Source organism: Suncus etruscus, chromosome 17 (assembly GCF_024139225.1).
Source record: "Suncus etruscus isolate mSunEtr1 chromosome 17, mSunEtr1.pri.cur, whole genome shotgun sequence".
Lineage (NCBI taxonomy): Eukaryota > Metazoa > Chordata > Mammalia > Eulipotyphla > Soricidae > Suncus > Suncus etruscus.
The window spans coordinates 52,267,892-52,291,835 of NC_064864.1; positions in this window are offsets into that span (position 1 = coordinate 52,267,892).

Consider the following 23,944-nt stretch of genomic DNA (forward strand, 5'->3'; position numbering starts at 1 on the left):
GTTAACTATAAACCTCAGGTGAGTTTTTCTAGAGTGATCTCAATTTCACTAATGGATTCCTTTCAGTAGATTCTTTCCTCCAAAAATTGCCAAATACATTAGACAGATTTGTCATAGCAGAACAACTAATATAATACAAGATTATTGGGGTGGCTAGAAATGTAACTATTTAGTTTGAATAGTCTTTTAAAGGTAAATACATCTAAGACAGAAAAATATGTATGAGGGCCAAAGAGATATTACAGAAGTTAAGACATGTGTATATAATAGACTCCGGTAATTAAATCTGTCATGACATATAGAATTTTAAATGCTCTGAGCAAAGAGCCAGAAGTAAAGCCTATGCTGGGGGAAGTTCCAAAAAAAAAAACAACACCAACAAAAACATTTGAATAACCTCCCTTTGTAAGATCATAAGTTACAATCACATGCATTGAAAAGAAGTGATAGTAGCTACATGTTGATTCTATATCTCCAAATCTAGCACATAATTCATGGGTTCTTTATAGTTACAATATGGTATTATGAATCAAAATTCAGAATTTATGCCAAATTTTTTTAAAAATTCCTTATTTTTTATTTCTTTTCTTTTTTTAAATAATTTACTTTTTTTTCTTTTCAAAATTTTATGTGTATTTTTTTTATTTAACCAACTTTATTACATACATGATTGTATTTGCGTTTCATTCATGTAAAGAGTTTAGTTATGGTCAATTTTGACTCTGGTACTTTAAAAATATACGAAAATTAACTACAAGTTCTTTCTTTACTCTCATTTTCCTTTTCTCATGTTTCCTACATTATTTTTAGAACTTAATGTCCATGTTTCTTACATTGTTCTCTTTTTACTTAATTCGTTTCTTTATCATTTCCAGTGTATTTTTCTATTTATTTTTGAATCTCTATAGCTTATTTTAAAGGTAAAATTAATCTAAGACAGATCTTTAGAAAACAGATGCATCTAAGACAGATGTTTTCTCTCCTACATCTACATCCATTCCAAAGTACCTTTCCATTTAAGGCATTTAATCACTAAACCTTTTCAATCCCTGCAACAACATTAGGTCTCAACTTTTTGAATGAGTAAAGGTAGGCTTTGTACAGATGGTTAAGGGTGTGTGTGTGTGTGTGTGTGTGTGTGTGTGTGTGTGTGTGTGTGTGTGTGTGTGTATGAGAGATACAAATAGAGAAAGACAGAGGGAGTTGAGATAAAGAGAAAGAATGTAATGATATCTGTATCAATTATATATAACATATTAAGTTAATGTCTAAAAATTAAGAGATATAAGCAAAAAACTGTCAAGAGAGAAAAATAGATATTTGATGATCTATAGATGACAGATGATTGTTGATAGATGATAGATAGATAGATAGATAGATAGATAGACAGACAGACAGACAGATGAAAAAAGAGAGAGTAATGAGATAAATAAATTGCCTGACCTGAGGCAGGTGGAGGAGGGTAGGTGGAAGGGAAACTGAAATATTGATGAGTTTATGTGTGTGTATATATATATATAAAGAACAAGATTTAATTATATATTATATATGGAATTTACATATATAAAGACAAGATTGAAATGAGGACAAAATGAGAAATAAGAGTATGCCTTATGTCAAGAGCAAACCATATGCAAAAAATCTTTGATGATAAGGATTTATTTTACAGGTATTTAATGACTAGTCCTTTCTCTAATGACTAAGGAATTAGAAAAGCTTTCAAGGAAATTTTTACTTAGTTTTACAAATATTTTAAACAGATTCAACCACCATTATTAGCTCACAGGACATAGAATACTAAGTGTAAATTTGACTTTGACAATGTTTCCAAACATAAATTCTTATATTTTATATATAAACATCTTAATCGGTTGAAATTCAATAAAAATTAAAAATAAAATGTAGGTAATACTTTTTGAATTACAGATGATTAGAATTTAATACAAGTATATAAGTCTTAGATATTGTCTTGCTAGTTCTATTGTCCTGCATATCCTTTCTCTACATAAAAAAAGATATAGAAGGTACTGAAAACATCTACTATATAGTGAGAGAAAAAAAGTCATATTATCTTCAAAACTATTTACCAGCATAAGTATGAGAGAATTATGTTAAGTCAACCTTAGATATCTATAATTAAGTATAATGATTGAAATGTGAAAGTTCATATATTTCTATTCAGTTTTCATAATAAGATGAACAGTAATTACTGTCTGCTTATAAAAGAAGTATTAGGGGGAAACTATTTTTTTGTTTGTTTGTTTGTTTTTGGACCAAACCAGGCAACACTCAGGGGTTACACCTGACTCTGAGCTCAGAAATTACTCCTGGCAGTCTCGGGATCATTTAGGATGCTGGATATTGAACCTGGTTCATTTCATGTAAAGCAAATTCCATACCAGCTGTGCTACTGATTTGGCCCCAGACTAATCTCATCTTTCAGTCTGACCAGAGAAATTCAAGCTCATCTCTAGAAGTGGTCTGAACTGACTGATCTTAGATCTGGATGATTCCTTTTCAAATTATATATTTTCTCTCTAAGTGATTCTGGTTTCATGACTTACTCAACTTTAAGAAATTCCATACATGCCTGCCTTCTGCACAATTAATACAACCCTAATATAATTCTAATTAAGAATCAAGTATTTTTTAAATAATATATGCCTATCAACTTCTTAGATGCCCATTTTCATCTTAGAACAAATGCCCATTAACATCCTTGAACAAAACTTCAATAAATGTTTTTTTATATCAAGTGAAGTTTCAGAGATAATAAATGTTGAAGCAGTACTTTAAATGAAGTATTTTATTTCCAGAATTCTTTGCTACTGAATAGTATATTATTGTTCAAAAAAGAAAGAAAGAAAGAAAGAAAGAAAGAAAGAAAGAAAGAAAGAAGAAAGAAAGAAAGAAAGAAAGAAAGAAAGAAAGAAAGAAAGAAAGAAAGAAAGAAAGAAAGAAAGAAAGAAAGAAGAAAGAAAGAAAGAAAGAAGAAAGAAAGAAAGAAAGAAAGAAAGAAAGAAAGAAAGAAAGAAAGAAAGAAAGAAAGAAAGAAAGAAAGAAAGAAAGAAAGAAAGAAAGAAAGAAAGAAAGAAAGAAAGAAAGAAAGAAAGAAAGAAAGAAAGAAAGAAAGAAAGAAAGAAAGAAAGAAAGAAAGAAAAGGGTCCCTTTTATCCTATGACTATTTGTCTTTTATATATGGATAACCAGCAAAGATCTTTCCATGGAACATAGTTTCATTACAGGAACTACAAAGCAAAGGGTTTGTTTCAAGAATAGAAACACTGTTTTCTAGGAAAAGCTATTGTCTTCCTGACACAGGAGAACTGCTAGTGTAAATGTAACATTTGGAAAAGAAATCAGAAAGCTTTGCAATCACAGAAAATATTATTTTGTAAAGAAATTGCAAATGAAATAGCTGCAATAATCTGTTTTACTTTTAACCAAATATCTTTCATTCACAAATATTAGTAATACAGTCCTTTAATGTTATCATCACACCTTATCATAGATTTTATTCAATTCACATATTTGATCATACCTCTGACATACAGTCTTGCACTTATTTTTTCCCCAAAGCAGTTAATGTTACACACTTTGAATATGTCTTCAGTTAAGAACAACATGCTTGGGAAATGAACAAATGACCCTCTTAATATATGATAAATTGGGCTGTTGGTCTCAACTCTATATAGTTGCTTGGCTCAAAACACTCTTTTTTTGATAATATGTTTATTTAAGCACCATGATTACAAACATGTTTATAGTTGGGTTTCAGTTATATAAAAAGAACACACCCCCCTCACCAGTGCAACTTTCCCATCATCAATGCCCCCACCTTTCTCCTTCCCCACCCCCTGACTGTATTCAAGATAGGCATTTTATTTCTCTCACTCATTACCACCATTGTCATGATAGTTGTTAGTGTAGCTATTTCTCTAATTGCACTCACCACTCTTTGTGGTAAGCTTCACAGTCCTTCCAGCATCATCTCTATTATCTCTGGGTATTTTTTTTTTTACCATCTTTTGTTTTTCTTAAATCTCACATGAAAGTGAGACTATTTTGTGTCCATCTATCTTTCTCTTACTTATTTCACAAAGCATAATAGTTTCCATGTCCATTTACGTATAAGTATAGGAAAACTTCACAACTTCATTTTTCCTGATGGCTACATAGTATGAAAATTGTTCTGGATCAGCACGAATTTATATGTACTCAGTACTAACTTACAAGATGTTTAGGTGATACATGACTACTGCTAATTCTTGTTAAAATTTAGGTGTGATTTGAATAACCTGCTGGGGGGGGGGCATATGTTACAAAATCAAAAGAAGAGAAGAAAGGGTAGTGGAACTGTTGCAAGAAACTGTGAAGAACTGACTTAAAATCTGGATAAATCTCATCTTCCTCTGACTAGATCTTTTCTGGGAGTAGCAGAGAAGTGGAAGGCAGCTATCATACAGAGAAGGGACTCCAGGAGGGAGGATAGTGATACAACTATTTAACTTTGGGGAGAAATGGGGAAAATATCAAAAAAATAAAATAAAAGAGAGAGTAAACAATGTGGATGAAACTTAGATTTTTTAAAACTTAAAATATTGGATCTGTGATAGAAGACTAACAGCCTTATGATCTTTATTTAAATGAATTAAAATATATTTACATAGATGGCTACATAGTATGAAAATTGTTCTGGATCAGCACGAATTTATATGTACTCAGTACTAACTTACAAGATGTTTAGGTGATACATGACTACTGCTAATTCTTGTTAAAATTTAGGTGTGATTTGAATAACCTGCTGGGGGGGGCATATGTTACAAAATCAAAAGAAGAGAAGAAAGGGTAGTGGAACTGTTGCAAGAAACTGTGAAGAACTGACTTAAAATCTGGATAAATCTCATCTTCCTCTGACTAGATCTTTTCTGGGAGTAGCAGAGAAGTGGAAGGCAGCTATCATACAGAGAAGGGACTCCAGGAGGGAGGATAGTGATACAACTATTTAACTTTGGGGAGAAATGGGGAAAATATCAAAAAAATAAAATAAAAGAGAGAGTAAACAATGTGGATGAAACTTAGATTTTTTAAAACTTAAAATATTGGATCTGTGATAGAAGACTAACAGCCTTATGATCTTTATTTAAATGAATTAAAATATATTTACATATTGAAATCAGACCTGAAGTTTATGATTATCATGAAACCCCCCAGAAATGACCAAATATAATTCAAATCTTACTGGCATCTTGATTAAGTAAAATCAACACCCTACATCCTTAATTTTCTCTAAAATACTATGATTTTTACCAACCCTTTGAATCAACCTTGTTTCTCTATCTTCATAAATTAGAAATCTCTGTAAAAATTGCTACTTTCTGTGGAGTATGAGTTTTTTCAGTGTATGCTCTCACTCTGATTTTTAAGTGTATGCTCTTTTATTTTGGATTTTGGGTCACACCCGGTGGCGCCTGGGGTTCTTCACTCAAAAATCACTCCTGGCAGGGATGCTTGGATTCAGTCCTGGGTCTGCTGCATGAAAAGCAAACACTCTACTGCTGTGCTATCTCTCTAGCCCTGGATTTTTAGTGTATGTTCTTTTAAATAAACTGCTTGTTCTATGCTTGTGCATTAATTCTTGGATATAAACTATTTGATATTAAACTGTTTATATAAAGTATTTCCTTTACTGTGCTTGATTCATTTCCTGTATGGATAAAAAAATCCGGAAATTATATAAGGATCTAATTCCTTTAGTCTTAATGGGCACTTCTGCAGCATTTCTGCTTTTTTGAAAAGTTGAGATGACATCCTACATCAATATCCTACAACATCATCAATGAAGGAAGAAAGAAAAAAAAGAGTTAGAAAAAGAAAGATATGATATCTTTTATGTCTAAGACAAAGTTCAATGAAGATTTCCCACAAACACATTTAGGTTCTTTGTTCCCCTGCCTACATTTGAGAATGATTTCTATTCTTAGAAATGTTGTACAGTGATATTTCTGGTTTGTTTCTATCTTTGTTAACTATTGCCTTCTTAAACTGACCATAACCTTCTTTGTTACCACCTTGACTACTGCAGGTATGTTGTTTGCTATTTTCCCTCTTAGACACATAAAAATTTTTTCTTTATGTTTCCAAAATAGCAGAAATAATTAATCTTCTCATTAAGACAGCTCACAGAATTTGTATACAAATTTAGAACAACAGTATAAAAGAGCAATAAAAAGTGGCAGACTAGGAAATTTGACTGAAGATGTGAAACTGTGTAAAATAAATCATAACAATATCTATGATGATGTTTAAGGATGCTTCTAGAGGCAATAATATTTTACAGTAAGATGTAGAAATTATTTTTGTGGGTTTTTTGGGGGGGTCACACCCAGCAGTGCTCAGGGGTTACTCCTGGCTCCATGCTCAGAAATTGCTCCTGGCAGGCACGGAGGACCACATGGGACGCCGGGATTCAAATTGATGACCTTCTGCATGAAAGGCAAATGCCTTACCTCCATTTTATCTCTCCAGCCCCAAGATGTAGAAATTTTATTTTTTCATTGGTCATGTGATAGACACATAAATCATTCAAAATGTTAATTCTATTATATTTTATCATTCTGTACAATATAATAATCTATTTGCACTTTTAAAATGCAAATCATATCTAGAGTCAGTATTTAATTATCTTCTCAAAAGATATTAGTATTAGTTAGTTTCAAAAGCAGGTTTAATGTCCATTCTCTGATAATGTATTTTACAGCAGAAAGTTCACATTGTATGGTTGCCAACACAAAGGTAACATTAAACATTATGACATTATGCATTTATATCTTACTAAAATGCATGCATATAAGTACATATGTAAAGTGAAATCTGGAAAGGTATAACCATGTAAAATATAAGTTTTGCTTATTTGCAAATCAAGGTGTCTTCTTTTTTTTCTTGTAACTTTACCTATCAACATAAAGTACTAAAACACTTTCAAGTTGAGGAAACTTGAAACTTTTGTAACACATGGATAGGTATGGATAGGTATTTTAAGAAATTATGTGTCAATAGGGAGCAAATGGGCTCCATTCTTAAAAGATAACTAACAAAAAAATTTAAGAGTAAGTGATAGAATGTTAGCATTGCACTCAGCTGACCCAGGATGGACCTTGGTTGATCCCAGGCTTCCCATATTGTCCCCCAAGCCAGGAGAGATTTCTGAGTGTAGAGCCTGGAGTAATTCCTGAGCATCACTGAGTGTGGTTCAAAAACCAAAAATCAAAAAAAATAAAATTTACACCAAGGTCCATGTCTTAGGATTCTATCCTCTATAAATTTTTGCAGTCCATGCTTTCTGAGATTGTATTTCTGACTAAAATCCGAGACCTAAGTAATATAAAAAAAGCCATTTCAAGAATGGAAATGTTATTAAGCTTTGGAAGGTTAGGTAAAAAAATTTTATACAGAAGATCATCAAAATAGACACAGACAGGTTGAAACAAAATGATACCATATGAATCTATAAGTAAATTAATAGTGCAAACTCAATTTTTTTCAGACAGTATTTTTCTTAATAAACCATCCAAGTATCTCCATATGAAGAGGTGAATGATACACTCACTACTGGAACTAAGAAATGAGATATGACAGATATATAAGAAAATCTTTTATACGAAAAATAAAACTTCCCTAATGAAGATTTATTTCTTCCCAAAGTAAATCTTAAATTAATTTAAGATTATTAAGTTAGGGTGACAATGATAGCTCAAAGAAATTGGAAAATACCTTAGAAAAGAGAGGTCAGGGTTTAGACCCAGCACTGCATTTACTGTAAGCAGTGTCAGCAGTAATGTGTGAGCACAGAGTTGGGAGTAGATTCCAAACAAAGACTGATGAGTATTAACCTCCTCAAACTAAAGGTAAAAAAAATAATTACAGACAGGCTGAAAAATCTTTAATTGCTCAGTTATACTTTAAAGTAAGTGATTAGGATGACCTTAGATTTTTGAGTCAAATCACAGAATGTACAAAATTCTGTTCTGCATTCTCCCTTTTTGCTCATTCCATCTTTTATTTTTTGACAGAGAAAATTTTCCTTTATTAATCTTAATTTCTGGTGTAATAAGATAAATAATCTTTGTAAGAATTAATAACCTGGTGCCAGAGAGATCATATGGCAGGGAAGGTGCTTGATTCACACCTGAGTTTGATGCTTGGTATCCCATATGATTACCTGAGCACCACCTGGAGTGATCCTACATGCAGAGACATAAGTCATCAAGAATATCACAGGGTGTGGCCCAAGACAACAAAAATATCATATTAATAACCTAGTGATTTTAGAAGTTTAGAACTTATTAAAAGAATAAATAACATATACATTCTAAAACAAAAATTGAATCTAAAACAAATGGTATGGAAACAATATGTTTTTCTTCTGACAAAATATCTGCACTTACCATCCTTCATGTCATAGTATTTCCTCATTTTATCCAGATATTGCAGAGATTCCCATCAAAAAAAGGCTGTATTGGAGGAAACTACCTGTATATTTAGGAATACACATCTTAGATGTATTATTATACAGGTATTGAGCTTCCATAGGCAATATAAGACTCCCAATTAGGTCTTTTGATATATTCTTGTTGGGAGTAAAATCCAAGGTACTTTTTGTATCACAGGCCTTGGGGTTGAGTTTGAGACATGCTTTGCGGTATTACGAAACCTTATAGTGTCCTTGAGCTGGGGTGTTTTGCTGAAGCTGATTCCTGTATCATGCAACAGTCCACGATTTGGTGGGGGTGAGAGGGGCCATCAAGCATGAGTCAGCAGGCGTGCTGGTTGTAGTTCTTTGCCGAGGCATGAGAACAGGGACCCAGAGGGTGTCTTTCACTGAGGAGCTGGAAGGTGCTCTGTTGGGGCAGGAGGTCAGTCTTGGTGCCTACCGAGATAGGAACTAAGGGTAAAGAGGGTTAAATTAGGGGAAGATAACGGATCAAGATTGGGAGATGAGGGGGTAGAAGAGTCACAAAAGTAGGGGAGAGGCAATGCATGATAGGGCCTATATACAATATATATGAATTGTTTATGGTCTGGGCTTGGAGTCAGTATGAAAAGTCACGTCCACATAAAAACTGACTTTAAAGATCTATTTGAGTGTTATCATTCAAATCTTTGGCATTCTGTTTCCTTTCCTAGGAACCGTCTAGAGTACAGAGTATTTTTAAATAATGCTTTAAAAGTATATTTGTCAAGGGGGTGCATTTGAAAATGAGTATTAGTAAGAAAAGACACCACTACAGGGGATCCAGTATTCATAGGGGAGGATTTTCCCTCCTCTCTCCTTCCCCCCAGAGCCCAGTTGCCAGACCTGGCCATGAAGGTCAGTCTGGCATTGGGGGATCTCGGTCTCCTTGACTAAGTGGTCAGCCCAGGAGGCCTTTGGCTAACTGTCTGTCCAGATTCCCAGTCATACCAGTAGAAGAGGAGCAGAAGTCCTGGCATGTGGGGTCTTCTGAGTCCAGCTGCAACCTCCCTCTCCAGTTTGAAAATGCATAGGGGTGAAGTTTCTCTCTTCCCCCCTTCCCCGAGAGTCCAGTTGCCAGGCCTGGTTCAAATACATTTTTTAACTCATTTTACTTATTTGTTCTATTTTAATATATACATTTTTTCTCTATCCTTACCATATTTGGTGCTGCTTGGTACAAAAAGCCTTGACTGGGATAAAAGTTCAGATCAAAACCAGACCACAGAGACTGTGTGTGCAGCCTGTCATCCTTACTCAAAATAGCACCAGCAACACAGTATGACACCATACGTTTTTGTATGGGCACAGTAACAAAAGGGGAAACCATAGATACAGAAACAAGATCTTATCTTCTAGGGATAATAACTCACACTTTTTTATAGCAGAAGGGTGCCTCCTATCCTGAACATGTGTCATGTGGTTACAACACAGTCACCAGGAGATTGGACAGTGTTAGTTCAATCTCAAACCCCAGATCCCAGACATAGAACTGATACAGCTCCAAGCAACAACACCAGGAACTAAGAACTATTGGGAGATTTATAACACTGTTCTGGCACAAATTTGTGCCAGTTTTGATATGATAACGAGAAAATGACAGCTTGACCTAATACCAGGTTTACCTATCACATCACCTAACACTAAATGGAAATCAGAAGAGGTATCGTCCTTTGAACTGTGAAAAATAAGAGCACCAACAACAGAAAACTGACTTTGACAACCGTGACTGAACAGAACCTACCTTGAGACCAATAAGAAAAACCCTACCCTAGGCTGTAGCCCAAGGACTCTTATAAAACAACAACAAGATGTCTTAATTCAGAGGCCCAACTTGGACAACAGAGACTGAGCAGAACCTTTAGATCCATAATATCCTAATATCCTAGGGACTGAACGAAAAGAGAGAGCAATTGTTACAGAAGACTGAACACAACAACAATGATGGATAGGAACCTCTAGAAACTTAAAGACTCTATCCTAGACCCTGTCCCATGACCTGCGCAAATACCAAGATCACTAGCTACAGTGGCTTGATTTTCTCACACACAATTGAGAGGAAAGTTTCCTGGCACCACAAAAAAGCCTTTGGGTAATGAGCATATATGGAGCCAGGGGTTGATCCCATGATGGTATGCTTCAAGGATGGAGAAAACCTGAATCTCTTAGGCCACGGGAATTCCCTTTCTTCCCCAATGCTTACTGTGCCTATGCAAAAAAAAAAAAAAAAAAAAAAAGTTGGGGGAACGCCAAACCCTCTCACTCCAGCACCCCTACTTTTTCTTGTTTTGTTTTGATTTGTTAGTTTTTGACTTTATTTTCCTTCTCTTTGTTCTTCCACTTTTCTCTTTCTTTTTCACTCTTGTGGCTATTATTTGGTGATTTATTTTTATTTATATTTCCTGGGTGCTTTTTTTTCTTTTTTCTTCCATTTTTCTTTCTCTCTCTCTTTTTTTCTTTTTCTCTCTTCTTTCTTTTTTTGGTAGTTGTTACCAAATTTTTTCTCCTTTTTCTCTTATCCTCTTTATCTACAATGATGGTGGAATGGATGTTCAATCTACAACAAGCTGTATAGTGGAGACCAGTTGCTCTAGCATTCTGGGGGGTAAAGGAGGGAGATATGGGATGCATACTGGGAACAGGGGCGGAGGGAGGACAGCACTGGTGGTGGGAATGCCCCTCATTCATTGTCACTATGTACCATAAATGATGCAGTGAAATATTTGTAATGAACTTTTGTCACAATAAAAATTAAAAAAAAAGAAAGGTTGTATTGTTCAATGAGAAATATCAATGCTTTCCATAGTTGGAGAATTACCATACATACTCACATACTCATAGGTATATATACTATGTACATATACAATCAAACTTGGAAGATCTAATCAGATTCAAGAAAAAATAATAGTTTACCATATAAAATAAGAAAACATGCAGCAATAAGACTAGAACTGAATATGGAATGAGGCAAAAATTATCACTCAAAATTCTTGAAAAGTTAACTGGACATCTGATACTTCAGGTGTCTTTATAACCTTTATTATTTTTGATCATGTCTTTGTACTGATGCCAATTAATTTTAATGATCTAAAGGTCTAATAGTGCATGTTCCCTTCATTTGGAGGAAGGAAGTTTAAATATAAAACTGATTTTATCTTTAGATTTGGGATTAATCTCTATTTTTTTAAATGATCTGAGATAAATTATTGGAACTGGTAGTGACAGAAATATATATAGAACTTTACAGTAATAATAATTTTATGTGGGGCCAGAACTGTGGCGAAGGTGGTAAGGCATCTTTCTGCCTTGCACACTCAAACCTAGGATGGATCGCAGTTTGATTCCCCGGTGTCCCAAATAGTCAGTCCCCTAAGCCAGGAGCGATTTCTGAGCACCTAGACAAGAGTAACCGCTGAGCATCACCAAGTGTGGATGAAAAAACAAACAAAAAAAAAGATAATTTTATACTTTAAAAGATGTGTCATTTTCCATCAATCCTAATTGATTTTGTCTCATTTTAAAGATGAAAAACTTATTGAGATTTTTATCAATACCTACAGCACATGGCAAATAATCAAGAATTAAACTCATTCTGCTTCTCATTCATCAATATATCTCTTCTTAAGTATTTTCCTCCAATTCTCCAATTCTCCATATTCTATGTTACAAAAGTAATAATTTTAACTATATGAATGTGAATAGACAGATATAAAAAAGGAAGATAGATAGAAAAATATATATGATAAATACATAGATTAGATAGATCAATAGATAGATGATAGAGATAGATAGATAGATAGATAGATAGATAGATAGATAGGTAGGTAGGTAGATTTGTTTTGGGGGCCCATCCAGGCCAGGGTCAGTTACATGCAAGTTAGGGGTCCTCACCACTGTTCTACTTCTCTAGTTCTTTAGAAAAAGAATGTTAAACTTTATCTTCTATACAAGGGCCAGAAAAATAAATCATACCTGGTAAATTTAATTATTTCTTTTTTTGGTTTCTGTACATATCTATTAATTGTGGGGGGTAAGGCTAGTAGGTAGTTGTGTAGCATTAGAAAATGGAAATTTTCAAGTAAGAGTGAAAGCACAATACGGATGTGCCTTGATCGCTCAAACACTTCACCACAGTCACCATCCCTAACATTTCCTTTGCATATCTGTTATAATCAGGCTTATAAGATTTGACTCAACTCTCTATGCTACGTGTAAACATGAGCCCGCTTATATATATAGGCAAAGCACCACAATCTAGGAAGAATATACTTCAGTCATTTCTTAAGTGTTAAAATATATTTTCTCCTCTCTTGTTCTGTAGAAAATATTTAAAGAGAAGGCAGAACTTCATTATATATGGCTTCTTCCTTTCAGTCTCTTATAACCTGTCAGTTCATTTGCCATATAATTTGCAGTTTCTATAGTAATAAATATTTCTCATCTCAAATTATTTCCTTCTCATTGACGTTATGTTTGGTGCCTGAACTTGTGCTTAAAACCTAAAATTTAGAGAGAACCACTAGAAGTAAATGAGTTTTAAAACACAATTAAAATGGAATGAGTAGTTTTTGTGGTAATTCTAAAAAATGTGAAGATTCAAGTAGCCATTGACTTCCAGATGCTCAGAGAAAAGGTTACTGGCATCAATAAAGTGTGAGGTATATCATACCAAGCAAAACTTGAGCTTTCCAACTGAACTTCAAGTGAGTGTGAGAGAGCTCAGGACACTCCTTGTACCTGTTAGTTCTGCTCTCATGTTTTCCATCCCTTATCTTCTTATCTACTTACTGAGTGACTCTTAATGATTTTCCAATAATTGAAATAGATATTCATTTAAAATACAAATAAAATAGATATTCATTTAAAAGGTTTTAAAACTTCTTGTTTCTTTTGGGGCCACACCCTGAATCTCTTAGGGTCTACTTGGAGGGCTCAACACATGAGCTGCTTTGGATCTAACCTGGTTCAGCTGCTTGCAAGGCAAATGACCTATCTACTATACTATTTTCCTATGACCATAGAACCTTTATTTTAAAAGCTAAAATGCCTTTTGGAAAGACCCAAGTTAATGCTTGACTAGAAAAGAAAAAATAAACACCGAACTGAAGAATTTTGCATATTTCAAAATAATCTCTCAGTTTACAGCTACATATATTTGTATATTTATTGTTTTCCCCATCCATGGTTAATTTGTTCTCAGACTCTGTTTCGTGGTAGCATAAGAAATATTCACACACTTTCTAAATGGGTCTTTAATTTTTGCCACCAAAGCTACTGCTTTCCTATTTCTGCCAAAAAGGAATTTTCAGGTTTACTATAAATTGACAGCTAGACAGATTAAGGAACTGCAGATTTATACTCAGAGTCAAAATCTCACCTGGGCATGGCCCCAAGCCACCAACTTTCACCTTTACCGAGTCCAGCAGCACCTCATTACACACCCCTTCTTCCTAGTGTCAGGCTCCTGTGATCCATCAGCCATGTCTGTTAATAAGCAAAGGGCCAGTTTTTATTTATGCTGTTCAATAGAGATGGGAGGCAATGGGGGTCAGAGGGCTCGGGGTATTATTACAAGTATATTATATTTCTCGTACTGAGTTGTTCTAGACAATAATCAATAAGATCTTCACTCTAACCACAAACACGTGTTTAGAAAGTGCTATCCAGAGTTCCCAGAGCAGTTTTCATTCACTTTAAATTAATACCTACGTTATCATATTTATAACATGTTTAAATACTTATAGCCAGCGAAGAGAACATCATTCCAAGAAATGTCAAATGACACTAAATCTTAATCCCAGTGTAGATAAGACACATTCTGCTTCCAAACCCAGTGAATGTTCTTCAACTCCATTGGGACAGAAATAAGATGCTAATTTTGGAATTTCTTCTTTGGTTGAGACTTGGAGAAGAGAAGGGGGATCCCAGACGGATAGGGGTTCACATCTTGGAGAAGACATAAATCCCAAAAATGTGGGCAGAGATCTTATTTCGCACTTATCAGCAAACTGGCTTCTCCCACCCACACACTCTGACACTCACTTAAAGCCCCACAGCTCCTCTACCTGGAGCCCCTCCCTGCCCTCCCAGACTCTCCCCCATCTACTCACCAGGCTGCAGTGATGAGAGGGACTAGGGACTGAGTCCCATTGGGCTCGGAGTTATTTCCAGGTCACCTTTCTGAAGCTGTCGGTCAGCAGCTCCGCCCTCTCCAAAAAGCCCCTGGCCTTTCCTCTGACTCTGAGCGGGTTCGGCCTCTCCTGCCTTAAATCCCCAAAGTCTTTGGCCCCAGCTCGGCTCCATTTCGCTTCTTCAGTCGCACCAGGAGGGACCCAGAAGAGGGGAAACTTGTGCTTGGAGAGGGTTCCTTAGGGTTAAGACTCGCAGAAGGGTGTGTGTGTGTGTGTGTGTGTGTGTGTGTGTGTGTGTGTGTGTGTGTGTGTGTGTGTGTGTGTGTGTGTGTGTGTGTGTGTGTGTGTGTGTGTTTGAGAGAGAAAGAGAGAGAAGAGAGGAGAGGAGAAGAGAGAGGAGAGAGAGAGAGGAGAGAGAGAGAGAGAGGAGAGAGAGAGAGAGAGAGAGAGAAAGAGAGAGAGAGAGAGAGAGAGAGAGAGAGAGAGAGAGAGAGAGAGAGAGAGAGAGAGAGAGAGAGAGAGAGAGAGAGAGAGAGAGAGAGAGAGAGAGAGAGAGAGAGAGTTCGCAAGTTCGCGAGTTCGCAAGGAGCGGCGGGCTGCAGCTAGGCAGGAAGGCGCCGCGCCTGCAGCTGGAAGCTGAGACCCCGCGTGGCTGCTGTGGAACCCGGGACCGGCTCCACGCTGAGCATCGCCTCTCCAGCCAGCCCCGCCCACCTCCACCCCTGGGCAGCGAGTGGGTTCTAATGCAGGTGCCTTTCTTTCCCCAGGACCCTCCTCTCCTGCTCCCGGCTCTTGCTTTGTTCTTCCTCGCTTAATCCTCACAGCCAGGAGCTATTCGAATTCCTCAGTGTCCTCGACTCTCCCAGTGCCCCCAGGAGAAGAGAGAGTCTCACTCCACAAACCATCCCGTAGTCCTTGTGAAGTGACACCTTGATCTAACACAGATCCCAGTGACTGTCCGGTGTGCATGTCCAGAGCGCAGGAGGGAGATGAGGATAAACTGTTCTGAGCTGACAGAGCTAGCTCAAAAGATGGCAATGTAAGCATGGAAAGGGGGTTGCCAGCTGTCCCAAGCTTTACTCCCTATCTCGGGTCCTCTGTATTAGTTTTTCAGTCTAAGACCAGTCTTCCAAGCTCTGGAAAGAGCCTCAGGCTTTAGCCATCTTCCTAATGCTTTGCATATACCCCCAAAGCTTTCCCCCAGACCCTCAAGTGTACAAGGATGCATGGATGGGGTTAGCGTGGTTGTGCGAGGGAGGAGGTTGTGTGTGAACATAAAGCCAGAAAGCGGGACTTTTTTAATTTTGGGAATTCCAATAATCGTAGAATTTGGACGTTCCACCCCACAGTATGTCAACAGTGTATTAGATATAGTTTTTGTACTTCTAATAATTACTTCTTGAATTAAGTTTTGAATCTACTTTAACATCTGGGTTGAAGCCATGGGACAGTATGTATGGCTGGCACTTGCCCTGCATACAGTAATCTTCATTTCATACCTGATAATACATATGGTCAGGAACACTATCAGGAAAAAAAACCTGAATACAGAACAGGGAATAAGACCTGATCATATCCTTATGGCCCAAACACACACACACACACACACACACACACACACACACACACACGCGCGCGCGCACATCATGAATGATAAATAAAAAAGAGTAAATAAAATAAAAGATACTTAAGAGGTTAAAAAAAACAGTAAGTTTACTCTTAGATTGAATCTTTAGACCAAAAAGGGAATTGGGAAATTAAGTTGCATAATTGGAATAAATTTATGGACCAAGTGATAATATCCTTAATGTCTTACTTTTTAAATTATACTGGATTCAAAAGGTGCTAATTTTTGTTGCATATATTTTCTTTTTGCCAATTGTAGTCATATAATTTTTAGGTGAAACTGAAGAAAATTAGTACAACGTAATTGACTCAAATGAGCTTTGGAATCTTTCTAGAATTCTTCATTTTACTATAATACCTGCCCATTCCAGCTCTTCTGCTATTGCAGTTATAAAATTCAAATGGAGGTTTTAGAAAGAGAAAGGAGCTGAAGATTGCAGGGCATTTCATATAATGGAGGCCTCCCAAGTAAACTGTTTATGGAAGGGTGATTCAGATGACTTTGCAATCCTCAAAAAACTAAAAACACATTTGTTGGGGCCGGGCGGTGGCGCTGGAGGTAAGGTGCCTGCCTTGCCTGCGCTAGCCTAGGACGGACCGCGGTTCGATCCCCCGGTGCCCCATATGGTCCCCCAAGAAGCCAGGAGCAACTTCTGAGCGCATAGCCAGGAGTAACCCCTGAGCGTCACAGGGTGTGGCCCAAAAACCAAAAAAAAAAAAAAAAAAAAAAAAAAAAAAAAACATTTGTTTGGATAGGTAGAAATTCTGCAAGTAAAAGATACATAAATCTTTCAAGTGCCCAAAAAATAAAAGAGTAAAAATAGTATCTTCTAAATATTTATTTTGTTTTTTTTTTTCAAAAAACATAATTAAAAATAAGTCCTAGGTTTTTTATTAATCCACATCAAGATAAGTGTGATTCTTATCACTTTTCTAACATTTAAGAAAAATTTTCTTTATTTGCATATTTTTTGGGAAAATTTAACTGAGCTAATCTTTAAACTATGCATCTCAATCCTTTTGTAACCCTGACACCTGACCTTGTTTTCTTCTTGTAAATCTTATCCAGGCAGCTGATACTATAGATTCAATTTTGTGTCCTTCTTTTATGAAATTTCATCTGTAGACACCTTGGAATACCCAGAGGGCCACAGAAACTATATGGACCCCAGTTGAGAAATGCTACATAAAACCAAAATAAAACAAAAGCAAATGTGACCAATACTGTCATAAACCTCAGTGTATCATGAGTGAATGTTCTAGAAGACAAATGAGCTATCTTGGTTATTAAAGGAGTCTTGAATAATCCTCATTGCCCATGAATAAAGGCTTCTGCTTGTAAAATGGACATATCTTATTAATTCAACCTAGTAGCCACTGTCTACAACTTATAGGAGAAAGAAACCTGTGTTATGATCTGTATTTCTCTTTCTAAACATATACACAAACTTAAACAAACACACACAAACACAAGGCACCTTCTCACTAAATTATAATGTTTTTTAATTATATTTAATTGGGGTAAGGTCTCACTGGCTTACACTAACCTTTGATCAGAGTTCACCTCCTGGCAGTGCTCAGAAGACAATAGGTGATACCATGTTTGAAATGGAATAAACTGCATATAAGGAAAGCTCCTTAACTCCTTTACTACTTTGTGCCTATCAAATGCTATTGCTTAAAGTATGAAGGGTGAGTTTCTTTCTTTTTGAGCAATAATTTGGGGATTGATCAGTTCTTTCTAACTTCATTCTATTAAGAAATTTACAGAAAAGTTATTCCATAGTTGGGAGAATATATCAAAAGTCAAAATAAAATTAGGTCCTAAATAAATAAAGAACAAGATATGATAAAGGAAAATGACAAAAATAAAAAATACTCATAAGTAAAATTTAGAAGGAGTTACACTCTCAGTGCACTCAGGGCTTATTCTTAACTCTACATAAGGGATCATTCCTAACAGGCTCAGTGATCCATTTGGGGGGTTAAGCATTGGGCCCAGGATTGCCCCATGAAACAAAAGCACCTTATTTGTTGTAGTATTTCTCTGGAACAGAAATGATTACTTTTGATGAGGGCAATTAATGAATACTAATTTTGAGATAATGTTCTTAATATTCTAGTCTTAGATTTATTATCACCCTACCAGAATGAAAAATTAACAAAAATATAGACTGAAACAACTACCAAAGAAACTTGGAAAAGATAAGAATGATTTGATTTAGCTTCTGTTTTACTTCATATATATTTTACTCTTCCTACGTCTCTCATATCTACTTGCTTAGATCATACGCTTAAATGACCTGTAATAAGAAATTAATTTATGACAATTTATTGAAGCTATTTATTGAGAAGTTATAGATTTATTGAGAAGTTACACATTAACAAATTAAAAGAAAATTGACTGCACTATGATGAGTATTTGATTTTGTAAAGTGGGGGTTCATAAAGTGTGGCATTCTGAATTAGTCCTAATATTGCATTTATTGAGCCTTCAACAAATTAACTAAATATTACTACTGGGTACTGGAGAGAAAGTATCACAGATAAGAGATTTTATTTATACAGATCCAATCTGAGTACAATGCCTAGCACCACATATGATCCCTTAAATCCTGTGAGAAGTGGTACCTGAGCACAGATCCAGGAATAATTCCTGAGCATAACTGACTTTGGCCCACAAACTACTGACAAGTGGCTTTGACACAATTGGCTAGTGACTTGCAAAAAATTGAACTTAGACCCCCAGCTAACATCGTGTATGAAGGTAAAATCCAAATGGATTAAAGACATTGATATCAGACCTGATACCATAAGATATATAGAACAAAAGGTAGGTAAAACACTCCAGGACATTAAAACTAAAGGCATCTTCAAGGAGGAAACTGCATTCTCTGCACTGTCCAAACAAGTGAAAGCAGAGATTAACAGATGGGAATATATTAAGCTGAGAAACTTCTGCACCTCAAAAAAAAATTAGTGCCCAGGATACTAGAGCCACCCACTGAATGGGAGAAACTATTTACCTAATACCCATCAGAAAAGGGGTTAATCTCCAAAATATACAAGGCAATGACAGAAATTTACAAGAAAAAAAACATCTAATCCCATCAAAAAATGGGGAGAAAAAATGGACAGACAATTTGACAAAAAAGAAATGCAAATGACCAAAGAGCACATGAAAAAATACTCCACATCACTAATCATCAGGGAGATGCAAATCAAAATAACTATGAGGGATCACCTCACACCACAGAGATTGTCACACATCACAAAGAATGAAAACAAGCAGTGCTGGTGGGGATGTGTGGAGAAAGGAACTATTTTTTTTTTTTTTTGGTTTTTGGGCCACACCCATTTGACAGTCAGGGGTTACTCCTGGCTATGAGCTCAGAAATCGCTCCTGGCTTGGGGGGACCTTATGGGATGGCAGAGGATCGAACCGCTGTCTGTCCTTACCTCTAGCACCACCTTCCCACCCCGAGAAAGGAACTTTATCCACTACTGGTAGGATTGCCGTCTAATCCAACCTTATTGGAAAATGATATGGAGATTCCTCCAAAAACTGGAAATTGAGCTCCCATACGATCCAGCTATACCACTCCTAGGGATATAACTAAGGAACACAAAAGTACAATAAAAAATCCCTTCCTTACACCTATATTCATTGCAGCACTATTTACCATAGCCAGACTATGGAAACAACCAAGATGCCCTTCAACAGATGACTGGCTAAAGAAACTTTGGTACATATGCACAATGGAATATTATGCAGCCATCAGGTGAGATGAAGTCATGAAATTTTCCTATACATGGATGTACATGAAATCTATTATGATGAGTGAAATAAGTCAGAGGGAGAGAGAAAGATGCAGAATAGACTCCCATGTATATGGGTTTTAAGCAAAATGAAAGGTATTCTTGCAATAATTTTCAGAGACAAAAGAGAGGAGGACTGGAAGTTCCAGCTCACTTCATGAAGCTCACCACAAAGATTGATGTAGTTAGAGAAATAACTACATTGAAAACTATCCTAACAATGAGAATGATGAAGGGAAGTAGAAAACCTGTCTAGAGTACAGGCAGGGGTGGGATGGGGAGGAGAGTGATTTGGGACAATGGTGATGGGAATGTTGCACTGGTGAAAGGGGTGTTCTTTCATGACTGAAATCCAACAATAATCATGTTTGTAATCAAAGTGCTTAAATAAAGATATTAATTTAAAAAAAGGAAAGAAACCTTAATATTTTACTGAGGCAGAAATCTGAACACACACCAACCATACCACTGTCTGATGTCTCTCAGAAAACTGATATAATTTGAAAAGCTCCACAAACTTACCAAGAAAACACAGAGTTTTCATGGCAATTTTATAATGGTGAAGACTATTGGAGAATGATTTGCCTAAGGAAAGGTGACATCTTGGCTGTTCAATTTGTTGTAGATTCAAATCTTTGTGCAGATAAAAGTTGACTATTTGATTTTTAGATTACATAATTTGAGGCCCTTCCATGATTAATTCTTTAAATGGACTTTCTATTTATATTTGCTGGATGCAGGAGAATGACTGGAACATCTCCATTTCCAGTGTTTGTGGACTTGGTTTTTTTTTTTTTTTTTTTTTTTTTTTTTTTTTTTTTTTTTTTGGTTTTTGAGCCACACCCGGCGGTGCTCAGGGGTTACTCCTGGCTATCTGCTCAGAAATAGCTCCTGGCAGGCACGGGGGACCATATGGGACACCGGGATTCGAACCAACCACCTTTGGTCCTGGATCGGCTGCTTGCAAGGCAAACGCCGCTGTGCTATCTCTCCGGGCCCGGACTTGTTTTTTTTTTTTTTTAAGCAAACAAAACTTTTCAATTAAGAAAGCCATTTTTCTTCATTTGGGGAAGAACCCTCAAAATATATATAAGGAAAATTGGCTACAAGCAGTACCCCACCAGAAAGGCAGATCTTTTGTCTATGAAGGCAGGCAAGAGGAATCTGCCCCTCTGTGAGATTACCAACTGGGAGAGACTGAGGTGGCCTGTCGCCTATGTGTATAGTTCTCTACTCTTCTGTCTTCTGAATCTATAATGAGAGGACCAAGAAGGACCCAGCAAAAACTCTCTCCTAGAGGTACTCAAGCCAAAAGGCCAAGAACGACTGAGTGAGTGAAAAGTGGCTACTAGTGGTGCCCTGGCAGAAAGCCAGATCCTTTTTCTGTGAAAACAGGTGGGAGAAATCTGCCCTTACTGTGAGATTACCAACTTGGAGAGAATGAAGGGGCCTGTTGCCTGTGCATGTTTCTCTACTCTTCTGTCTCCTGAACCTGTCCTGAGAGGGCCAAGAAGGGACCAGCAAAAACTCTCTCCTAGTGGCTCCAGAAGAGCATGGCTGCTTTGCTGCACGTCATGACTGCACTCATTTTCTAACTAATAAACCACACTATAACACACAGAAATAAAATCACACTATAAACTTGACAATGGGGAAACCTCTCAGGCAAACACCATCACAGAGAATGAAGATGATAGCTCTGGTGACCCAAAAAATACCAACAATCTGATTTATCTCTCAGATAAGAGGTTTTGAATAGAAAAATGAAGGATCCTCATGGAAATCAAAGAAAACATATTGTTAACTGAAAATAACACAACAATAGAAATCATAAAAATCCAAAGTTAAATAACAAATCTGAAAAACATGGTAGCTGAACTGAAAAACTCAATGAAAAGCCTTTCCAACAGGATAACTGCAACCAAGGACAGAATCAGTGAACTAGAAGATGAAATGCAGAACATCTCCATACAGCAGAAGAGATTGGAAAAGAACCTTAAGGCAAATGATCAGACAATGGAAAAAGTACTCCAAGAATGTGAACAGTTAAAAATAGAAGTCTGGGCCAAGAGATAGCATGGAGGTAGAGCGTTTGCCTTGCATGCAGAAGGACATGGTTCTAATCTTGGCATCCCATATGGTCCCCCCAGCCTCCCATGAGCGATTTTTAAGCACAGAGCCAGGAGTAACCCCTGAAAGCTGCCAGGTGTGACGCAAAAAACAACAACAACAAAAAATAAATTAAAAAAGAAAGAAAGAAAATAAACTCAACAGAAACAACATAAGTACCATTGGAGTCACAAGGCCCTGGAAGGGGATTTCCAGGAAGAATCAACAGTCAAAGACATCATCACAGAGAAACTTCCAGAGCTAAAGACTGCATGCAATCAAATCCTGCATGCCCAAAAAGTACAAGCTAAAAGAGACCCAAAGATAAACACCCCAAGACATATCCTAGTCACAATGATGAATCCTACAGATAGAGATAGAATACTGAAAGCAGCAAGATCATAAAGGGAAATACGTTCAAAGGAGCATCATTAAGATTTATAGCAGACATGTCACAAGAAACTCTCAAGGCCAGAAGATAGTGGTAAGAGATTGTGACAAAACTGAATGAAATAGATGCTTCACCTAGAATACTGCAGTCAGTCCAACTCACGTTCAGGTTTGAAGGAAGGTTACATAGTTTCACGGATAAGCAAAAGCTCAGAAACTTCCCAGATGCAAAACCAGCCTTAAAGGAAAAACTGAAAGATCCACTTTAAGACAAAAGAGACCAACAAACACACCAAACTTATACACAAAGATGACATTAAACCCCATGACAATTATGTCCCTCAATGTCATTGGACTAAATGTACCAATTAAGAGACACAGAGTGGCAAAATGGATAAAAAAGATGAACCCAACCTTCTGCTGCCTACAAAAAGCACATCTGAATAGTTAGAACAAACATAGACTCAAAATCAATAGCTGGAGGAAAATCATCCAAGCAAACAACTGGCCATATTAATATCAGATGACACAAACTTTAGACTCAGAAAATTTGTAAGGGACAATGATGTACACTTCATACTAATCAAGGGATATGTGCAACAAAAAGTAATCACACTTCAAAACATATATGTTTTGAGAGACCAGAAAATTATATAATACAATTATTGACAAATTTGAAAGAAGATATCAATAATAACACAATAATTGTGGGAGACCTCAACACGGCCCTGTCAACAACACTTGATAGGTCAAGCAGACTGAAAATATACTGAACCAGAAAAGAGAAATGGAATAAAGAGTCCTTGTACGTATATATAGGACAATCCATCCCCAAACACCTGGATACACATTCTTCTCTAATATACAAGGGTCATTATCCAGGATAAACCACATGCTGGCACATAAAACATACTTCCATAAAATCAAGAGAATACAAATTTTGAAGGATAATTTTGCTGAGAACAAGGCTCTTACATTATCTGTGAACTACAAAGATACACAGAAGAAGAACTTTAACAGCTGGAAATTAAACAGCCTTCTACTGAACATCCAGTGGGTCCAAGATAAAATCAAGGAGGTAATCAAAAGTATCCTGGAAACTAATGACAATGAAGACACAAACTATCAGAACCTATGGGACAAAGCAAAAGCAGTACTGAGAGAAAAATTTATAGCTTTGCAAGCACATATCAAAAAGAAAGAAGGGGCATACCTGAATAACCTAATATACAGTTTAGAAAATTAGAGAACGATTAACCAAAGGAACTAAGAATAGGAAGACAGAGGAAATAACAAAGCTTCGAGCAGAAATCAATGAAGTGGAAACCAAAAAAAAAAAACAATTCAAAAAAATCAA